The sequence below is a fragment of the Protopterus annectens genome, chromosome 2.part1 (genome assembly GCF_019279795.1).
Source record: "Protopterus annectens isolate FY-2018-M chromosome 2.part1, PAN1.0, whole genome shotgun sequence".
Lineage (NCBI taxonomy): Eukaryota > Metazoa > Chordata > Ceratodontiformes > Protopteridae > Protopterus > Protopterus annectens.
The window spans coordinates 1,392,070,796-1,392,087,823 of record NC_056729.1 but is presented as its reverse complement, the minus strand read 5'-3'; the positions used below and the strand labels follow the sequence as shown (position 1 = coordinate 1,392,087,823).

The 17,028-nt window shown below is 41.6% G+C and overlaps 1 protein-coding gene across 3 annotated transcripts in view; it reads left to right on the top strand.

The window, feature by feature from the left end:
• The window catches only part of DPYSL5 (dihydropyrimidinase like 5), a 1,161,038-nt gene that overhangs the window by 142,392 nt on the left and 1,001,618 nt on the right, over positions 1-17,028 (top strand). The gene's annotated exons all lie outside the window — the stretch shown is intronic.

Genomic DNA, 17,028 nt, shown 5'->3' with positions numbered 1-17,028 from the left:
GGGCTTGTCTTAATTTTAGAACACTTTTTATGTTCAAACTGTCATTTAGCCCTGGGAACCTGGTGGAATCCAGTTTGAGTTGCCAAAACAATTCCGGTATTCCAACCTGCTTTCCCAGCTACTCCCCCTTATGTCAGGTGTTATCTGTTCTAACACTATGAACTTGATAACCATTTCTTTACAAACTAAAGAGTGTTTATAGAAGGCATTGCTCTCTTTACAGGTGGAAATGTCGTTAAAATGTTCATATACTCTTCTCCTAAAAACTCTTTTTGTCTTGCCCACATAAAAACTGTGACAAGCCATGCAACACCCAAGATATACCACGCCCTTCACTCCACAATTAAAATACCACATGGCTGTGTGTCTAAATTTCCTCGAAGGGAGGTATAAAACATTTTGGTTTAACATGGCATGACATTGATTACAGTTCCCACATGAATACGTACCAAGTTTTCTCTTGGTGATGTCCTTTTTAACCTCTGCCTTAACTTCCAAGAACTCTTTAATATTCATGTCTCAATGGTATGTGGGCTTTAATGTCATCCTGAAGTCTAAGAATAGGCCAGTATTTACAAATAGTTTGTTCAATTTTATCCGAGTTAGTGGAAAAAATATGCACAAAACTATTTTTTACCTGAGAAAGGTTCACCTGTTGCCTCTGGGCTTGACTAGTTATACCTACACCCAGCAAAGGAGGGTATTTATTTCCTCTATTCTGGGTAACTTCCAGAATCATATCATCAATAAGACTTTCAGGGTATTCCTTTTCCATAAAAAGTTTTTTTAAAATCTTAACCTCTTCTTTGTAGATGTCAGGAGTGCTAGACATTCTTGAAGCTCGAATTATTTGTCCTTTTACTATTCCTTTTTTCTGGTAAAAGGGGTGCCCACTATGATAGTTAAGGTAGGAATTTGAGAAAGAACTTTTTCTATATATTTTTGACTGGAAACAATCATTTGCATAATCTTTAATTAAGGTTACATCTAGATAATGCAATCTATCCTTGTCAATTTTATGAGTGAATTTTAGAAACAATGTGGTATTATTAATATACCCTAAAAAGTCTAATAAACTTTTTTCATCCCCTTTCCACAGAATACAGATATCGTCTAGGAATCTCCTATAGTATATTATATCCTGGTACCATGAACTTCCCAGCACATAATTCTTTTCCCAGTAGTAAAGTACCAAGTTGGCATAAAGGGAAGCGCAAGAAGCCCCCATTGCCACCCCTTTTTTTGCCGATAAAATTCACCATTAAAGTGTATGAAATTGTTTTCAAGCACCAGCTCCATCAACTCTACAATAAGATTCACTATTCTAGGAGACAAACCTGCTTCAGTGCTTAAAAAACAACCAAACCACTCTAGCCCAATATGATGGGGGATACATAGGAAAGGTCTTTGACATCTACTGTAACCATTAAGAGTTCCGGATGAAATAGAGCTTGATCAATTCCTTTTAGGAAATCCCAGGAGTCCTTACAAATATGAGTTATTTTGGTCATTTGTTGTTTCAAGGAATAATCAATAAACTTTGCTAAGGGCTCCGTGATACTTCCCGCCCCGGAAACAATTGGTCGAAAAATGGGGGGATCAATTGACTTATGTGTCTTAGGGATTCCAAATATTTGTGCAATTTTAGGTCTTTTAACATATAAATAATTGTAAAGCTGCTCATTAATCACACTTTGTAATAAATGATCTTGTAACTGATAATTTATTTTTGCATAAGCTATATGGATCTCATTCCTTGAAACTAATTCATATTGGTCAAGGTCTTGTAACATGTTATGAATATATGCTTCATAATCTAATGTATACATCAAAACTGTTCCCCCTCCCTTGTCGGGTTTCATAACCCTACAACCCTGTTTTCTCAAATATTCAATAAGTGCCATTTGACTTTGGGATAAGTTATTAGGCACCTTAGTATGAGTTTGCTGTTCAAATTTCCTAATGTCATTTTCCACTAGCTCTTCCAAATATTTTCAAAGAAGGGTGTATGGGAGGGTTAAAAGTTACTGCTTAAACTTTTGCAGGAAGTCTCTTGTCCTTTAAAGAACAAATTTAAATTAAGTTGTCTTAAAAACAGTTTTAAGTCTATTAGAGTGTTAACCAAATAGGAAGACCTTAGTGGAACAAAATGAAAACCCTTAGAACAAAGTTCAAAATGATCATCTGTTAGTTTAATGTCAGTGTAATTAAAAGTAGTGAAGTTGTTCCTTCTATATATAATCTGTTTTCCCTAGTACAATCTGTTCCAAAGTTATCATTTGCCCTTAGTAACTTATTCAATTCTGGGGATGATTCCAGCTGTTGTACTGGTACCTGTGTCCTTTCCCTCTCCTGGTCGGGAACTGAAAACCCTGTGTTGAAGGCTTTCTGTTTTTTTCCGCTATTCTTTCACTCCTTCTTAGAGTGTCTGTTCCCTCATTATTGGGTTGGTTAAAATTTGCCCCCCCCTCTTTCAGTAAATACATTATCATTAATGTTGTTATTTCTTCCCTTTACATATGGAAGGGGAAAGGCTCTCCTGACATCTACAAAGAAGAGGTTAAGATTTTAAAAAAACTTTTTATGGAAAAGGAATACCCTGAAAGTCTTATTGATGATATGATTCTGGAAGTGACCCAGAATAGAGGAAATAAATACCCTCCTTTGCTGGGTGTAGGTATAACTAGTCAAGCCCAGAGTCAACAGGTGAACCTTTCTCAGGTAAAAAATTGTTTTGTGCATACTTTTTCCACTAACTCGGATAAAATCGAACAAACTATTTGTAAATACTGGCCTATTCTTAGACTTCAGGATGACATTAAAGCCCACATTCCATTGTTCCCACATTTTGTTAGAAAAAGAGACATGAATATTAAAGAGTTCTTGGAAGTTAAGCAAGAGGTTAAAAAGGACATCACCAAGAGAAAACTTGGTACGTATTCATGTGGGAACTGTAATCAATGTCATGCCATGTTAAACCAAAATGTTTTATACCTCCCTTCGAGGAAATTTAGACACACAGCTACGAGGTATTTTAATTGTGGGGTGAAGGGTGTGGTATACCTTGGGTGTTGCATGGCTTGTCACAGTTTTTATGTGGGCAAGACAGAAAGAGTTTTTAGGAGAAGAGTATATGAACATTTTAACGACATTTCCACCTGTAAAGAGAGCAATGCCTTTTATAAACACTCTTTAGTTTGTAAAGAAATGGTTATCAAGTTCATAGTGTTAGAACAGATAACACCTGACATAAGGGGGGGTAGCTGGGAAAGCAGGTTGGAATACCGGAATTGTTTTGGCAACTCAAACTGGATTCCACCAGGTTCCCAGGGCTAAATGACAGTTTGAACATAAAAAGTGTTCTAAAATTAAGACAAGCTCATCTTTAGAACTAAATTAAACATATTTTTTGTTATAGCATTTTATTATTATTTTTTAATTAATTTGAATTTAAGGGTCATTTTTAGGGCAAGGATCAAATGGATAACCTAATGACTAAGTAGGATGTCCATTTTAGGGAAAATTATACTTAAAATACCATCTTCTTAGTCTCTTTAGTTTCATCCTAAAACACAAATGAGCTTTACATACAATAAAAAACTTTGTTACAGGACTTTTATGTGCTGGCAATTTGTTTCATTATTATTGCAACAGGTTTATATGTCAACATCAGTTTGATCTATTTTTGATCATGTTTGAACACTTTAAACATAAAATTTGATTTTTGGATGATGACATTTTATTAAAGTATGTTTTAAAAATATGATACACTTACAAGAAGTTAGGAAAAGTATAAAGATCAAATTAAAAAAGTTTAGATGTTTAGTAAATTTGATCAACACTTCTTGGCGTATTATTCTATGAGTGACACACTAATTAAGAAGGGTCAGGTCATTTAATTTAGTAAGGTATTTAAGGGTTGGAATTACACCTTTTTATTGTTTCCTTGATAAAGCTCGGATTTACCCGAGCGAAAGCGCTTGGATTTAAAGTTTTTAAAACATGTGATTTTACTGTCTTTGTTTTTTCGTAACCTGTGACATTAAAAGTCTTGAAAGAACTGAACAGTTGTCATGGTCTAAACAACCGTTATTTCAGTTCCACTGTTGGGTTATATAATTTCATCTTCTGGGTCCTGTTTTTGCTAATATACAGATATATGACCCCTGTTGAGTGTATGTTTGGGCTAGCTAATTTTTGGAGGGTCTGATTGATTGAATACATTATAATTAAAAATGTATATTTGTGAGTGTGTATAGGTGTTGGTGGAAGGATGTTGTGTAGTTGTAGGGTAGTTTTTCTGATTACGAGAATGTTGGGCCAATCGTGATATTTTTGGTTAAATGTTTTTGATGTACTATTTTTGATCTGTCCTAGTAAGCTCATATATATTTATTTATGGCTCCCCTGTATTTTGTTGAATTTACATTTGGTTGACAAATGCATGGGGTGGTAGAGATTGTCAAGCATTCATATAGTTGAACATCTTGAAGGAATGTTTCTTTCAAGACAGGTAAGTGGGGTTTGGAAGGGGGGAGCAAATTTGTGTGTATTTGGGTGTTAGGGATAGCGTCGGGTGAGTTTAGGGGACAGATATGTGTTTCCATGTGAGTGTGGGTATTTTAAGGTTAGGATTAGATGTGTATTTGTGTGCGATTGTGTTTATTTTAGGGTTAGGGTTGGGGGTTAAGTAAGGGAATAGATATGCTTTTGGTAGTGGGTGTTGGTGTGTGTTTGTGTGTCTGGATATGTCTTTGTGTAGTGGTGGTGTTATGGAAATTTTTTTAAAGGTAAGGTGTAGGGAGCAGGGCCCAGTTAAGGTTAGGATTAGCACATATTACTAAGGTGGTGTAGGGGGTCTGAGACCTCCAGCCCACCTTAGTAATCCGTGTTAACACCTTTTATCACCCTTAACACCCTTAATCACCTTTCTTATACCTCCCTTTGCAGCAGTAAATCAATTAACCTGCTTTTCCCCTTCTAATACCTCACTTTATTGTACTTCTTAAACTAATATACATACTTCTAATTAGCACAACCAACTTAATGTTCCATCACTATATCTGTATCAACACTTTATTTTATTTATTTTATTTTATTTAACATTTGTTTACTGTGAAAGTCTGACTTGGAACGAAGCCAATTTTCAGCAGAGGCCCGGGGAGAAACACTCCAGACCCATGTCTTTGAAACATGGGAGGAAACCAGAGCACCCAGAGAAAACCCACATGAATGCAGGGAGGACATGCAGATTCCACACAGAGGACACTTCAGCCAAGAATCGTACTGGAGAACCTCTTGCTGTGAGGTGACAATGCTACCGCTGCACCACTGCACCGTCCAAGCTTTACACTTAATGCTTGCTTATCTTCTCTAATACCTAACTCTATTGTATTTCTTAAATTACTCCTACCTATCTTGTATACCACTGTTCTATCTTTAAAGTCTCAATACAAGGCTTGTAAATTTCATGATGTGAAGTTGTTCCATCTCGCTGTTCATTCTTACTGATGGGGTTTGGAGCCGATCCCTCGGCTCCGAGTCCGCCTACTACAAAGCTTGATGTTTTCAAATAGCTCAAGGCCAAGTCCCTAATCCATGATGCACCTAGAGTTACCTCAGATCTAGTTTGCCGCTGCAACAGATCGGAGGTTCTCGCTAGCTCGGGTCAGTACAACCTTACTTTTCTCTGTATTTCAAATATTGTTGATATTTTTGCTAGAAAATAGATAGTTAGTTAAGCTCTTACAGCTTTCTCTGTAGTTTCCCTTTTCCTGTGTGCCTTTTTTCATAACTGAAAAATTTACCTCTTTTTTTCTTAGGCCTATTTAAAGTTCTCAGTACAAATTTGTTTAAACAGTGATTTTCTGTCACTTTTTTTCTTAGAAATAGTTGGCACTTAATATTGTGTGCTTAGGTAGTGACCTTTTGTCACAGGTTAGAATTTAGATAAGTTTTTTTGTGAAATAGCAGCTCTCTTTATTTCTATAGTCTGCTTAGTATAAATATTTGTGTGTGTTTTAATAGTGTGTGCTTTGAGACAGTGTTTTATTTGGATAAATATTTGTGTGTGTGTGTGACTTTAGCCTGTTTTTTCTAAGGGCTTTTTTGACAGTAGTTTGTTTGATACTGTGTTTGGTAAGACATGTCTCACCAAGGTAAACATCCTAAGTCAGGATTTAAAAATTGCCCCAAATGTAGCCAAAAAATATATGTCACTGACAGTCATGTCAACTGTGTGTATTGTTTAGGAGCATTACATTTACAAGATAGCTGCTCCATATGCCATTACTTTTCTTTTCTGGTTCTCCAAGAGAGAAAGAGGAAACTCATTGATAGGGGTTTATTGAAACCTTCTTACCAGGATGGATCTAGTAAGTCCTCAAAGTCTTCCAAGACTTCCATGGAATCTAAAAAAATCTAAAAAGTCTGGGACATCGGCTCCACACATCTTGGAGCCAACTGTCTTATCTTTTCGGAGCCTTTTCCCGGTTTTGGAACTGGTATCCGAAATTCCAAAATCTCCATTATTACAGTCGGTACCATCATCGATCCATAGCCTTTCAGATTTGGATGTCAATCGTGTGGGGCAGAAGCTTTTACAGGCACCGGGCTTTGCAAAATTGTTATTGGCTCCAACCCAGGCAGCTTCGGAGCCGAAGACCCTTATGCCAGCTACAACTCTTCCTCCTCTGAGCCATACTGGTCCTTCGGAGCCGGAGGAGTCGGACTTGTTGATTGTTGAGCCTTCAGAGCCGACGCCTGCTCCAGTGTGTTCGGCTCTGCTCACTCTGACGTCCTCGGCACCAATCGAAGACTCTAGGAGCCGACACTCTCTGGTCGGGTCCAGGGAGGATAGTTGGACCGACTTGTCGGTTCCGACTCTGCCTCTCAGGGCTTCGGCTCAGATGAGCTCGGCTCCTACCTTGGGCTCAGAGCTCACTGTCACAGTGCCAGGGGTATTGATGGTTTCCTTGGATCCGTCGGTCCCTTCGCATCAGAGTAGGGGTGCCTTCAAAGCCATGAGGAGAGTTGTATCTCCTAAGACATCCTCAACCTCAGCTCCAGCTTCTTCATCCCCTAAAGCACCTGTGTCTGCTTCTGCTTCACAGATCCTGGCAAAGCATAGAGACCCAGAGCTTCAGGAAGCCCCATTGTGTGTCCCATGCTCTTCCAAGACCTCACCAGAAGCTCCCACTGATGAGGTCCGAGACCTCACTGGAAGCTGATGAGGTCCCCAGGAAGAGAGTTTGTAAGAGGAAACATCTAGACTCTGCTCAGGAGTCCCTAACATCTGATACTGACTTGGATGAATCAGAAGGGTCCCCAAGGTCCCCCTCTGAGGATATCTCATTTGCTGAGATACTAGAAATCCTAAGGCAGAGGGGTGAATGGCAATCCACAAATCCTACTGAAGATGAGTCGGTTCTTCTAAAGGTTTTCAGGTGTCAGCTCTCCACCACTTGGGTGTCTCCGCCCTTCGATGAGCTTATGCAGCTGGTCTTACGAAGGGAGTGGGAGTCTCTGGATACCATGAAGCCTGTCCCTAGGAGGCCTAATAAGTTTATATCTGCTCCCCAAGATAAAGCTTTTTTGACCAAAGGTGTGCCAGTTGATGCCATTGTGGTGGCAGCAGCCACCAAAAAGGAAATGTCAGAAACTTCTTCTTCTATCCATCCTCCTAACAGAGACTCCAGGATCATGGATAGATATGGGAAGCGCACTTTTAGTTCTGAGACTTTTGCACTCTGTTCGATCAACTACTTAACCCATTTCACGAGACTGCAAAGAGATCACCTTAAAGAGCTGGGAGATACTCTTCAGGGTACAGTAGCTGGAGGAGCTTCAGACAAAGTTGCTTCCCAGCTTGCTACCCTCAATTCCATTGTTAACTTGTGTATGCGCCTCATTACTTATGCAGCTAATGGAACGAGTAGGGCAGCAGGTACAGGAATTTCTCTTAGGAGACACTCCTAGATGTGCTTGTGTTCCTTCATGGAGCCCTTGAAGTCATCCTTTGTGAATACCCCCTTTGAGGGCTCATCTCTTTTCGGGCCCAAACTCAAGGAAACTTTGACCATGTGTGAGCAGGAAGGAAAGACTCTGCCGTCAGAGTCCATTTTTCCACCCCTATTAGACCCCTACCCCAAGGGCCAAAGGGGAGGAAAAATGTGGTTCCGAAAAGTCCAGGGAGCCTTTCAGGACACACGTGGTGAACCCCCCTCTAGGGGCAGAGGAGGGGGCAATAATGGAAGATGCTGCCCTCGTGACAGAGGGGTCTGCAAAACCAGGGCGACAGAGATCACTTCTTTAGGAAACCCTACCAGCGCTCCTGAAAGGCGGCCCGACTGTCCTGCCCTGAAGGCAGACAGGGGTCACTTATCTTTGTACCCAGATGCCTGGCTCAAAATAACAAACGACAACTGGGTACAAAGTATCATTTCCAGAGGATACTTAATTCCATTTACCACACCCCCTCCACCGACAAGAAAAATCCCGGATGTTCCACCCAGTTACAGGGAACAAGCAACAGTAGAGGTCCAAACGTTGCTAAGAAAAAGAGTCATCCAACCAGCCTCAGTAGAACAGACAGGATCCGGAACTTACTCAAGATTCTTTTTAGTTCCAAAAAAGACACGGGTTCTGGAGACCTGTTTTGGACCTCAGCAGGCTAAAAAAATCTGTCAAAAAAGAGAAGTTTCGGATGGTCACACTTCAGTTGATACTTCCCTTTTTAGAGAAAAACAATTGGATGCACTCGATAGATCTCCAGGATGCGTACTACCACATAAAAATGGCCAGACCATCCAGAGATCATCTGCACTTCCGGCTGGGAGCCAGTCATTACCAGTTTCTAGCCCTGCCCTTTGGTCTCACTACAGCACCCCCCCACCCCCGGAGTGTTCACCAAATGTATGGCAGCAGTCACAGCTCACCTGAGACGTTTAGGATTCCAGGTGTTTCCCTACCTAGATGATTGGTTCCTCACTGCCACCACCAGGCATCAACTCATTCAAGCCAGGGACTCCACTCTGTCACTCTGCAGCCAGCTGGGCATTACAATAAACTCAGAAAAATCTGCCTTGTCGCCATCACAACATACCGTTTTTATCAGAACAGAAATGGACATCACCACCACCACACTAAGACTTCCAGTAGAAAGAGTCTTACTATTCCGTCAGCAGGTCCACATTCTGATATCCAAAAACAAGGCTCCAGCATCAGATGTTCTAAAGTTGTTAGGCATGGTGGCAGCTGCAATTCTGGCCATACCGCTGGGTCGTATACACATGCAGATACTGCAATGGATGTTATTCACTCAGTGGTCTTAACAAGAGTGTCCCATGTCTCACCTGATAATGATCACAAACTCCTGCAAAAAGGATCTTCAGTAGTGGTTGACCTCACTTCATGTCACGATAGGACGTCCCTTTGTTTTACCCCCACCAACTGCCACAGTGACCACTGACACTTCCCTGATAGGGTGGGCATTTTCAGGGAAGGACAACCCAAGGCACTTGGACCAATCAAGAGACACATCTGCATATCAGTGTCTTAGAGATGAGAGCAGTACTTCCAGGAGTCTCTTCCTCTGGGTACGATTGTGATTCAGACAGACAACACGTCAGTAGTCTGGTACTTGAATAAACAGGGAGGAACCAGGTCATATCCCCTTTATCACAAGGCCCTAAGAGTATGGGAGTGGGCTATATCCACCCAGCGCTTTCTGTTAGCAATGCACATCCCAGGGAAATCTAACATGATAGCAGACAAGCTGAACAGAGCAATTTTGTTGCCCCATGGGTGGTCCATCAAGAAAGAAATAGCGGGCAGGATATTCCACAGGTGGGGCCAGCCTTGCTGCTGCCTTTTTGCCAGTCACATGAACATGAAATGCAGAAGCTACTTTGCCCTGATTCTCCCTCCGGGAGAAGCACCAAGGGACGCACTCATTCACGATTGGCCTTCGGGTCTCCTCTATGCATTTCCACCAGTCCCGTTGATACCCAAGGTTCTACAGAAAGCAAAAACTCTGGGAAGGACCATTATTCTAATAGACCCCTCATTGGCCTTGTCAGATTTGGTTCCCCTTCCTTCGACTTCATCTTTTGGAGGATCCTTGGATTCTGGACCCAGTTCCGGACCTTCTGACGCACTCATCAGGGGAACTTCATCCCTCTCTGCAGTCCCTGAAGCTGACAGCTTGGCTGCTCCAATTCCCATCATAGCCAGGTTCCATAACCTTTCCAATAAGATGAAGCAAATTCTCTTATCCTCTCATAAATACTCTATGAGGAAGCAATACCTTAGCAAATGGAAAAAAATGTTCTATATGGGCTTCTAAAAACAATATTGATCCTTACCAAGCCCCTATAGCTTCTATTTTACAGTTCTTGACCATGATTTTCAACAAAGGAGCGGCAGCAGCAACTGTTCACGTTCAACTTGCTGCCATTTCTAATTTTCTTCTTGGATTCAAAGGATTGAATATTATGTCACACAAATTATCCAAAGCCTTTCTCAAAGGGACCTTTCATCTCAGACCACCTATGAGATCTCCCTATTCCCATGGAATCTAAATTTTATCTTTCCCACATTATTCTTCCTCCATTTGAACCAGCCTCCCTATGCGACCTCAAATTTTTGTCATGGAAGACAATCTTTTTAGTGGCTATTACTTCTGCCTGCAGAGTGTCAGAGCTTCAAGCCTTGTCCATTAAACCTCCTTACTTGATTTTCCATGCTGACAGAGTCTCACTTCGAAAAAACCCCTAATTTTTGCCTAAGGTTTGCACTGAAACTAATCTTAACCAAATTATTGATTTGCCAGTTTTATTCCCCACTCACTCCAACAATCTAGAAAACATGCTGCATAAACTTGATGTTCACAGACAGCTCAGATTTTACTTAGATAGAACAAAAATTTTAGGAAATTGGAACAGCTTTTTGTTTCCTTTTCAGACTCCAGGAAATGTATGCCACTGGTTAAAACAACTCTTGTCTAAATGGTTATCTGATTGCATCACATTTGCTTATTCAGCTGCCAATATGCCTTTGCAACATAAACTTAAAGCTCCCTCAACTAGAGCAGATTGTACATCCTCTGCTTTTTCTGCTAGACTTCCTATTGATAACATTTGTGCAGCAGCCACTTGGTCAAGACCTCATACTTTTATCACTCATTACAAAGTTGACAGGGCTCACTGCTGCTTTTCAGCTGTGAAAAACATTTCTGCAGTTTGTTTCCCAGCCTCCCTCCCTGTTGGTATAGTGTTTTTATAGTTGGCGGCTTTGCAGTTGCCCGCCCCTAGTGTAAATTTGATCTGGGATCCTCCTCCCAGTCTAGTGTCATTACCTCATTCTACCCAGTACAGGGAGAACATTTGAGAAGGCCAATCAGCTTAGTTTCTGCTACTCCTTTCTCTCTTTCCACTAAAAAAAAAAAAAAAAACTTTTTCTAAGCTTGTTTCCTGCCTTACCTGTGGGTAGTCTAGCCTGGATATAGATTTGCTGTGTCCAGGACTATTTGTAGGCTTCTAGGGCCCAAGCCTTTCTGTGTTGGAGGGAAGCCTTCTAGCTTAATTTTGTTTCTTAGAACTAGCCAGTTTTTTGTTTCAGCACTTGTTCAGAACTTATTCTAAGCACTAAATAAGCTAAAAATTACTACAGCACTCAACTTTCCTCACTGTCTAGAAGAAAACAGTTTCTAGTACTTAACAAATAAGCACCTATCCAGGCATGTCTAAGGGTCAGCCCCCGTTGTTTTCTCCTGTCTACCTGATGAATCTGGGCATCTTGGGGCAATGCAGTAATTGCCTCATGTACACAGACAACCCTCTCCTCCTATCACCCAACACTACAACCTGTGAGAGATGCACTTATATAGCCAAAATGGAAGCAAAACTCTCTTCACCCAAGACTGGACTAGACAGTCAAGAGGAGAAGGTAAACACTTGCACCACACCACACTCTGCACATAGTCCCTCAAAACCTACACCACTAAAACACACACATAGAAACACAAAACACACACCTACATTCACGGAGGCTCTCAGTAAAAACCTGCCCAAGCAACAGGGACCTCCAAAGCAGAAACACAAGCAACCTCCACCCCCCCCAACACAACCCAAATGACACATAGCCCACAAACTCAGTGTGCCACTCAACCACAGCCCATAAGTCATAACAACGTACCCAACACTCTAATCATAGGTGACTCTATAGTCAGGCACAATGATGTTCCACTCACCAGGCTAAACAAGGAGAAAGTTACTGTCAGCTGCCTATCAGGTGCCAGGATCCGCCACATAATGCATGCACTAAGGTCACTCCACAACAAGTACAAATATGACTCTGTCATTGTCCATGTTGGTGTGAATGACCTGAGATGTACCTCCTTGGACTACATGAAAAGGGACATGGAGGAGCTGTCCGATTTTGTAGCCCAGGCAGGTATGACCCTAGCCCTGAGTAGCATCCTGCCATCACCCAGAATGATACCACAGTACAAGGACAAAATGATTGACTTCAACAATTGGCTAAGCTTCTGGTGTCATTCTAAGGGGATCCAGTATCTGTCTGCCTGGGATGACATGATCGACAAGCCACGATGCTTTGCCAGAGATGGCCTGCACCTGTCGCCCCTGGGATTCCGGATACTGGCTAAGGCTCTAGCCACCCCTATAGTGCCTTTTTTAGGCAAGGTTCAAATGACAAATTCACCACCTTAACAGGTACAGGCAAGAAGAATTTGAGGGTATTGCTACTCAATGCTAGAAGTCTAAACCTCAAAATGCACTCTCTTGAGGCACTCCTTAAAATGGAGAACATCGACATCTGTGCAGTGACAGAGACCTGGTTCAAGGCTCCAGAGAGTACCCCTGCATTACCAGGCTATAATTCATACCACACCTTTCGGCCACCTAACCTGGACAGAAACACTAAAGGTGGAGGCGTGCCCATATTCATTAAGGATATCCACACCTCCAGGCTAGTTGCTCAGCATAATGCATCCGAGATTATCCAAGTGCAACTAACTCTGGGCAAGACCGCAATCCAAATTGTAGCTTGCTACAGATCCCCCACCATGCCCCAGGATTCTCACTCCTCATTTCTTAATAGACTGGAAAATATTAGGGTACAGCCTAACACCCTAATAATGGGCGATTTCAACTACCCTACCATTAACTGGGAAACTACTCATGTACCAACTCTTGTGCTCAACGTTTTTTGGAATTCATAAATTCCAATGCCATGGATCAACTTATCCACACCCCCACCAGGGGCAGCAATATCCTAGACCTGGTTATTACCAACATGGGTAACCGGTGCTCCACACCAGAGGTCAATTCCTTGTTGGCCAGATCCGACCATAAGTTAATCACCCTAGACATCCACATCCCTCCCCCACCCCCCATTAGGGAAGCCACAGTAAAATATTTCTCTAAAGCCAACTTCACGCTTCTTAAGACAGAAGTGGCAAACTTCACGACACCCATGCTTACGGACAATAGAGGTATGACTGCTGAATCCTACACAAATGCACTTTATAAGCACTTACATGAGTGAATGGATCGTGCAATCCCTAACAGAACCAAGATGCTATCCTCCAAAAAAAGGAAGCCAATCTGGTGGTCCCCTGCCATAAACAAACTCTACAACAGAAGAAAGAAACTGTTGCAAAAAAGTGTAAAATCCCATGATTGGAGAAACTCCCTGGTCAGCTTCAGTAAGAAGTTGAGATCCCTCATAAAATCCTCCAAAACTAGTTATGAAAACAAAAATTGCCACTGACTCTAAAGACAACCACAAAGCATTCTATAGCTATGTCAAGAATCTCAATGGCAACACTCAGATCTGCTCTGAGTTACAGCACAATGGCACTAAATATACAGAGCCAACGGATATTGCCAACATCCTGGCAGATAGGTTCAGTGCTAACTTTACCCCTCTGTCATCCCATAAAGGGCCCATCTCTATACCAGAAGAATGCAAAGTTCCTGTAATCACGGCTGCACAGGTAAAAAACACACTATCCAAAGCCAAGAACACAGCATCCATGGGACCTGATGACATCCCAGGCTGTGTTCTACATGAACTACAGAATGAACTGGCACCCCACCTAAGTACCATGTTCAATCATAGCCTCACCTCAGGCTATGTGCCCACTGAATCACGTGCAGCGACAGTTATCCCACTCCACAAAGGGGGAGCCACCACAGACCCCAGAAACTACTGCCCCATTAGCCTAATGAGCCTGGTCTGCAAGGCTATGGAGTGTATCATCATGGAATTTATAAACAATGACATTGGTAATCTCCAAACTCAGGACCCCACCCAGTTCGGGTTTGTAAAAGGCAGATCATGTCTCCTAAACCTGATAGACTTCTTTGAAGCAGTCACCAAAGCCTTAGATGAGGGTAAGGTGGTTCACACAGCCTATCTAGATCTCGCCAAGGCTTTTGACACTATCCCCAACTCTGGAATTAGATAAACTCACTAAACTAGGTATAAATCCCTATGTCACAAGATGGGTTGCCAGCTGGCTCACTGACAGAACCCACACTGTGAAAGTAGCAGACTCCAAATCCAGCTTCAGACCAGTGACAAGTGGAGTACCACAGGGTTCAGTCCTGGGTCCTCTCCTGTTTGGTATCTACTTCTCTGAAGTACAGGCCAACAAAGAAGGTCTTTGGCTAATGAAATTCACAGATGACTGCAAACTAGGAGCCATAATCAAAACTCCAAAAGATGTGGACATCCTACAAAAGGGCCTTGCTAAGACAGATGCCTAGTGTCAAAGCCATGGCCTCAAGCTCAATGCCAAAAAGTGCATTGTCATCCCTTTTGGTAAAAACTCAGTACCCATGAACTACCACATAGGTGGTAGTCTACTTAACACTGAAAGTGTGATAAGAGACCTTGGGACACAGGTGGACAGTAGTCTCTCCTTTGATAATCACATCACCATAGTAGTTAGGCAATCCTTCTATGTGGCACACCTCATCACAAAAGGTTTCTCATCCAGGAAAAAAGAGGTCATTGTTCCCCTCTATTCGTCCCTCATTAGACCCATTGTAGAGTACAGTGCCCCTTTTGGTATGTACCTCACAAGACATCTATAACAACTGGAAAGACCACAGAAATACCTCACAAAGAGGATTACCAGCCTCAAAGAGATGCCCTATGCAGACGGTCTCAAAAAGCTGCAGCTTTACTCCGTTGCATATCACCTACTCAGAGGCAATCTCTGCCTAACACACAAAGCTATGTCAAACCCAGAGCTTTTAGACATGCTCCACTTAAAGAAATCCCAATCCCTATGAGCTACACGCTCTAGGGACCTAAACCTCATCACCACAATAAACAGAACATGCTGGAGGGATAGATTTCTGTCCCAGAGACTTCCCATACTCTGGAACAAACTACCTATCTATATCAAACAAAGCTCCTCATTAGCACTGTTCAAGAAAAATCTTGATGATTGGATGTGAGATAGGAAATTCACCCCGGGGATCACTTCTGTGGCTCTGATCGACAGTGGCACAGGAAAATAATTTTCTTGGGTGGCGAAAGGCAGGGTACCTTTGGCTAGGCTTATATAGGCCCTAGGGCCAATAGCCTAGTACCTACCTATGAACCTATGGATCCACTGTCCTGAAAAATATAAGTTGGGAGGGTGGCCTAATGGTTAAGGTGTTTGCCTTACAAACACAAGGTGCAGGATTTGAGTCTCACAAGGGATAATTGCCTAGGCTTAAAATGGCTCGCAAGGGCAGTTAGTTTAGTACTAATCTATGAACCTGTAATACTCCCTTGAGCCTCCAGAGGTAGAGCTTGCTTGGGATGCTACTCATCACTAAGAATGTACTGCAAGATAGAACAACTTCACATAAAGAAGTTATGTACTTACCATAAAGTTCCATGTGAGATGTTCATCTTGCCTTCATTCTTATGTCCCTCCCTCTTACCCCCTCCTGGGTTTTCAGAAGACTTAGATGCTAGATCCTTCCTGGTCACTCAACCTTCTATACTTTCTCTTATGGAATTATAGAATGACATGTTGTATTATTATACGCAGCAAACAGGATCTGAGGTAACTCTAGATGTATCATGGGATAGGGATTTGGCCTTGAGCTATTTGAAAACCTCGAGCTTTGTAGTAGGCCAACTCGGAGCCGAGGGATCGGCTCCGAACCCCATCAGTAAGAATGAAGGTGAGATGAACAACTCGCATGGAATGTTATGGTAAGTACATAACTTCTTTTATTTGAATATCAAGACAAGTTTTATTATATGGACTGTTATGCTATGTATTCACTGAAACTGCATTATAAAATTTGTTATTATAAATATTAATTTTATTGAATATGATACCTTGGAGTTTTTCTCCCCGGGCCTCCACTGTAAACTTGACACCTGTACCCAGTTTGACTTTCCTGGTAAACAAATGTTAATAAATAATTAATTAGTTAACCCTAACCCTACCCCCAAAAATAACATTATAAAAACAAAACTTCCTGTAACTTCCTGTAAAACTACCACTATTCTGGTAAATCTAAGATCAGTGCTATGGGAGGTTTAGTATGAACAATGGGAAAGGAGATAACAGGGTAGTATTTAGGAAGTTTGGTGATATGTTTGAAATTTTTAATGATGGTATTTTACTTTTGACATTAAGTAAGTTTGATCATACATAATGGAATTGTGTATGTGTAAATATGGGACCACTTAATATTGCAATCTCTCATTGGTCGACATTGTCGAATACACAGACAGACGGTTTTAGGGCTGGTGGAGTTATGCCCTTTCCCTGACATTGTGCAATTTCGGAAGTAGTATATATAATTAGCAGAGGATATGAGGGGCACAATATATAAACACCCAAAAATGTAGTATATCTACCAGCACGAGGTGAATGACAACTATGCTAAAAATGTTATCATTCATCTGGGTGGAAAACTGTTACAACATAGTAAAATAAACAAGAATGACTATGTATAGTTTTCCCAACAGGAGGAGGGGGGT